The 6,000-nt window shown below is 38.4% G+C and overlaps 1 long non-coding RNA gene across 1 annotated transcript in view; it reads right to left on the minus strand.

Moving 5' to 3' along the window:
* LOC127461570 (uncharacterized) overlaps positions 1-97 on the minus strand; it is a 364,419-nt gene extending 364,322 nt beyond the window's left edge. Inside the window, exon 1 of the long non-coding RNA XR_007900147.1 lies at positions 65-97. This is a non-coding gene — a long non-coding RNA (uncharacterized LOC127461570). The remainder of the gene's footprint in view (positions 1-64) is intronic.
* Between the last annotated feature and the right edge of the window lie 5,903 nt (positions 98-6,000).

Raw genomic sequence — 6,000 nt, forward strand, 5'->3', positions numbered from 1 at the left:
CCTGGGCAGCCCATTCCAATGTGTGATTACTTTCTCTGTAAAAAATTTCTTCCTAATATTCAACCTAAACCTCCCCTGGCAGAGCTTAAGACCGTGCCCTCTTGTACTACTGCTGGTTGCCTGGGAGAAGAGACTGATGCCCACCTGGCTATCACAAGAACCTTGTGATAGATAGACACCTACCCAATAATATAGTTTTAGGAAAAATTTCTTCCTGTAGACGTTTGGCTAAAGTTTAGTGTCTGTTTTCAAGCAGAAGTTTTCTTTCCTAGTGGGTAGGCTTGTTTATTTTCCCATTCTTCTGCATTTAAGTCAGGAAGTCTTTCATCTATACTTCTCTTTTGAATTCTCCCAAGTTTTTTAGCTTAATGGTACCTTGTAGTGACAAGCTTTAGTGGTTGACAATTCGACTTGTAGAAATGTAATTGTTTTTACTGGTTTGGGGTTTTCTCTTATTTACTTTCAAAGTATGCCCTCTTTTTCCATGGAAATGGGAGCTCTCTTGGCTCTATCTGCCTTCATTTAACCATTCATTTTTCTGAAGTTCTCCAACTGAGCCTCTCCTATTCCTCTCCTTTCTAAATAAAGTATCAGGCAGTTTCAATTATTCTTCATATGGAATTTTTTTCTGCACTTCTGATACCTTTTATCAGGCACTTGTATAATAGAGAATTAGACTATTGGAAATGTAAACTAGGACCAAAATTTTGTGCCTGGGTTCTTGCTTTTAAAATAAGGCAAAAATAATCCAAACTTGCTCAAATATTTACTTACAAATCTGTGTGTAGACTTTGTTGTTTGCTTATGCTTTTATTTCCTATTTCGCCTTTTTTTTCCTTCTGAATCCAACAGTATCTGCTGCCTCCATTTCCATGCACAGTCTACCTTTGGGCAGAAGATACCAGCACAAAACCAAATCTCGGGGTATTTCTCTTCCCTTTTCTAGTTTATTATTGCCATAGTATCATCAGTGTTGGATAGGTGACATTGCTGATTTGTTTTTCTCTGTCTCAAATATCACCTGGGAGGTCTGTACAGTCATTGCTACTTCTCCTTTCCTACCCCTGCTAGCTCTCTGCTCAGCAGGGATGTAGTCAGTAGATAACTGCTGGAGCATGGCATTTCCAAATGGGATGTGTATGGTCTGCTATCTCTGTAAGGTTTCCATTCCTATCCTATTTCGATTTTCTTTCATCCTGCTCATGACCACTTTAAAACAAATGCTGTTATGATCAGGGTTTAATATGTCTGTTTATTTTACCAAGATCATACCAGATCAGTAATAGAAGTTAAGTCATAGAAGTTAGACATAATCTCAATACCCAATCCAAGACCGAGCCTGAGTTTTTCTAAAAGCCTAAGCAGATTTTTCTTTGACCTGGTTGCCTCATGGACCCAGCCAGCAATGCTAACTAAATACCACCCAGAAAATCTCAGCACAGCAAGTTTTATAAGAAGTGCAGCACTAGCAATTTTCTTCAACACAAGTGACAGGGACAGCATTCTTGCAGCAAAGTAAAAGTGGACATGTTTCACAGCAAAGTCAAGATTTTATTTTTTCCCTAATGTCTGCCAAATCATTGAAAACAAAAGAAGGCAGCTGGCAAGACTTCAAAAGGAGGCTTGTGGATGAAGTAACTCAAGCTGCACTACTTTACCTGGCTAAGCTCTTGGAGACCAACAAAGATAAAAAGTATAGCTTTTGGGTCAGCCAGGAACCTCTTTGCAAAACTACAGATGGAAAGTTGCCTGGCCATTGTAATGTAACAACATATTCAAAGATGATAAAACAGTGCATTGCCCTTTAATTTTGGATATGCATTTCTTTAAGGGATAAATCAAATGTGTGCTTTAGATATAAGAATATCTTAAAGGCAAAGCAGAATACAACCCTACATGGATATTTCCTTGGTATAATGACTTGTTATCATTTTCTTGGTATAATGACTTGTTTGCATTTTCTGCAAACTACAATTTTTCTTAAATATTGAAACTTCTAGCATAGAAAAGCAAGCATCTACATAATAGATAGCATAACTGGCCAGTTTCTTTTCCTCAGTGCAAAATTTGTATATTTGATTGTATTCTATCTAAGTTGAATCAAAAAGGCATCTCGGAGTATTTTGAGCAAAGCTTAGTAACTAATGGCCTAAATATGCTCCAAGGGAGGTATGACGGTAAAATGTAAAATACCAACTGGATCTGGTGGCATTTAATCATATCCTATAGCCATGAAAAAGGAAAAAACTCATTGACTAAAAAAAAAAAAAAAAGAGTGAACTCCAAACGCTTATGGTAATTTGTCAACATGGCCTACTGTAGCCTCAGGACAAGCAGAGATTTAGAGAAAGGAAACTAAAGGGGATAGTATTCCAGTAATGGCATAGGATAGGGCATGGAAGGAACAGGTTCAGCTAAAAGAGCACAAAAACGCACAGTCCCTTATAAGGACCACATCGCTGCTAAAGTCAAGGAAAAACTTACATTTTCTTGACCGGTAGAGAGAACTAGTAGAAGAAATCAAAGGAAAATGTTTTGAAGCAGCAAGCAACAGGCAAAGTAATAGTTACTGATAACTACTGGCTACCTTAGAGCAGATAAAGGAAAGCTCCAAGGCCATGGAAGTTACAGTAGCAATGTACAGGCACCTGTATGCGCACACATGCTTAATACACACACACATACATGCATGCACACATACATTGCTTTTTTCCTTATTATCACTTGGGATCATTCTGATAATATTTCAGATATAATAATGAAAAGTCTCCTGTTATGAAATCTGGAAATTCAGCCATCTGTAGTTGATTTCTACTAGACGATATTTTTGTGGAAGAATGACAAGGTGAAGCTATAAAGGCAGTTAATCTTATTTGTAAGTTCTGCTGTGTCATATCTGTAATCTGCAAAATCCACCCAGAAGAGCATTACAATAAAGCAACATATCATTTTCCCATCATAAATTAGTGTAACCTCACCCAACACCAAACATATTTCAAAGTTTGCTTCATTCTTATAAAGTATTTTGGTTTTCATTATGTTATGACTAAATAGCCTAAACTCACTTGGAAAAAACAGATTCAGTATTTCCACTAGCTTTTTTCTCTGACAAATATTCTATAATTACAGCTAAAAATTAGAATTAACTAAAGCTCATTTTAATCCCCTGAACCCATTTTACGGCAGATAGGTAGGGAAAGCAAGTTGAAGAGCAGTCTCTTAATCATTAGGCTGGGCATATGTTTTTTGGAATGGAATAAGCAGGGTTTGTAAAATCCTGTCCTAAAATTTTGTCCATACACAATGTGATCTGTCATATTCAGCAGATTGACTACAGTATATAAGTAAATTCTTTAGATTTAGTAATAAATTGTTACATTTTTGACTAGTTATTCGAAAAAAAAAATAAAAGCATGCTGAAAAATAACAGAGCAGTGCTTTTTATTTGATAACCTTGCTTATAGGCTCTTTTAGCACCACATCAATCCAGCAATTCCATAGGATTATGTGCATGAGTGTGAGAAGATAGCCAGGCTGGTACTGAAAAATAAAGTCATAAGAAAGGCTTTACAAGATCAGTGGTAGGAAAGGCTGTCACAAGTAGAGAACTCTACGTGTCCTTTGACTAGTAGCAGAGGACAAAGTGTGTCAAGATATTTTGCATCTTTCCAACCAGGCCCGGAAGGGGACCAGCAGGTCTCTTTCATTCAGTCATTCCTCAGCTCCTCCTCATGTCCAGGCCTTTCAGGCTCCAGTGACATAACTGAAATCCAAGAAGAATCAACTGTTGCGGACACTGACTCAGGGGTATTTTCCACTCCCTTAAATAGAGATTGAGTGCACGGACTCGGAATTGCTTGCAATGAAAATGGAAAACTCTCCATTTCTCAGTACTTTTTTCAAGCACATTTTTTCCAGGGCTGGGAGAAGAGAGAGGGTTTCAAAAGCAATGTGGCCTTCTGCCAACACCAGAGATGTGTTTCAGAGTCACAGGATGACCTGTTATGATACTGGGAAGTATTTGATGAAGCTCACAGGACTGTACTACAGCAGGTGCTGTGGTTGGGAGACGGGCGTGACAGACAAGAGGCTTTGCACATGTGAGCCAAATCAGAGTTGGAGAGTTACTGTTATTCATCATCAGTCTGCCAATGTTAAGGCGGAAAAAAAAAAAGTCATATGAGCTATTTTCACCCAACAGTGTGGGATGTCGTCTGAAGTGTTTTTGGAACAAGTCAAAATTCATATAAAACTGTCACAATTATCTGATTGACTCCTAGCCAAAAACATCCACAGAAAAAAATGAAAGTATTTACATCTTCAGAAGGAAAGACTTTCACAGACCAGGGGGAGATGCTTTGCACATACGGATGATACTTCATTATGCTTTAATCAGCATTATGGTATGTTTACTAAAAAAATCATATAAATATGTCTGAAAGGCTTTCAAATGATGTTTGTCCTTTTGACTAAGTAGGAAAGATTAGAAAGTCTAAGAGTGGCTTGGGTGCTTTCAAATGGGTCTCTCTATATCCACACTGAACTTTTTACAAAGCATTGTTGTGATCACATATTCACAATGGGGATGATGGTTCATACTGGATATATGGTGGTTCATATATTCCAAACACCTCTAGTCTTTTTCTCTATGCTCTCCCCAAAATTAAGAGGTTCATTGAAGTACAGCAGTGTTAGACTGATGTAGATGGAAAATCAAACACTTGGCCATGTAAGGACACAAGCAGTGAAGACAATGTCATGAATAAATACTGTGCTAATGACTGTGTGTTAGTTGTACACGGGAATAAGTGTTTTTCAGAAAGGTTTGGCTTGCTGAAGGACAGTGATCCCTCCAAAGTTCTCTAAGTCAGGAAGTATCTGTAGCTCAACTTCCCTCCCAGAGTATCAGAGGAAGAATAGAAGACCATGTCTTTGTTTTACAGCCAGTGTTTGCTGAAGTATATTGGTCCCCAGTTCAATAATTTATGTTGCTGTTAGAAAAGTCTAATCTTCATGAAAGAGATGCTACTCAGTACTTATAGTAACAACTCTACTAATAAGCCTGATACAGGCAAAACTTTTCAGTGAGAGAGTGACTATTGAAACTTTGATCTCCACTGGAGACTCCAAAAACAAACTCCTCAGGTTTCAAATTTACTGGCAGTTTGACACATCACTGCCATAAGCACTAGGACAAAGAGAAAAGATTTTTTTATATGTCTGAATATAGAAGGATATTAATTATAAATAATGAGTTGTGACTGCTTGTGGAGCAGCTGTGGTTCTTTTAATGAATATTGTTTTCCAATGGCTGAAACAAAATGTCAGGACTGGTGGAGATTTGCAACTGGAAAAGCTATATTACCTATTTATAAAATCAACTGTAAAAACATATTTGCTAAATGTTTCTGGCTTCTAAAGTGCAGCTGTACACCAAATTCCTTAGTAAAACATCCATCCTCATCTTGGTATAACCTCCCAGAAGTAATGCAGATGCCGTTCACTTGGTTTAGAGTTAGATTTGGTTTAGAGTTCTCTCTCCTGAAGCCTGAGAATGTCTATGTCTTTGTCTTTTCTATAAAGATAAACCCAACAATATCAGCCATGCTGATGTTTTCTAAGAGATTCATTAGAGGGTGGTAGGCTTGCACTTTACCAAGGGATTTTCCCAAGAGTGATAGGAAGGTACCAGGACAAAATAGATTTATGGAACAAACCTGTTTCGATACTCTAAAATTTCGTTCAGACGAAATCAAATCATATGAAGTTATCTCATTTTACGCGAGCTGTCACATTTCTGCAAAATTTCAGCAAGACCCACCTAAGATTCCTCAGAAATAGAAGAGCAAACAAGGTCACAGCGTGAATTTCGCAGCGCCGCGGGTGCCAGTCAGGGTGACACCGGGATCGCCGCTCAGGGCAGGGGCAGCCCGGGCTCAGCACGGCCCCGCACAGCCTTTCTGCCATCGGCGGGGTGGGTGCCCAGCGTCCCCCCAGCCC

Source organism: Manacus candei, unplaced genomic scaffold (genome assembly GCF_025592945.1).
Source record: "Manacus candei isolate 608988 ecotype Guabito, Panama unplaced genomic scaffold, ASM2559294v1 h1tg000008l, whole genome shotgun sequence".
Classification (NCBI taxonomy): Eukaryota; Metazoa; Chordata; class Aves; order Passeriformes; family Pipridae; genus Manacus; species Manacus candei.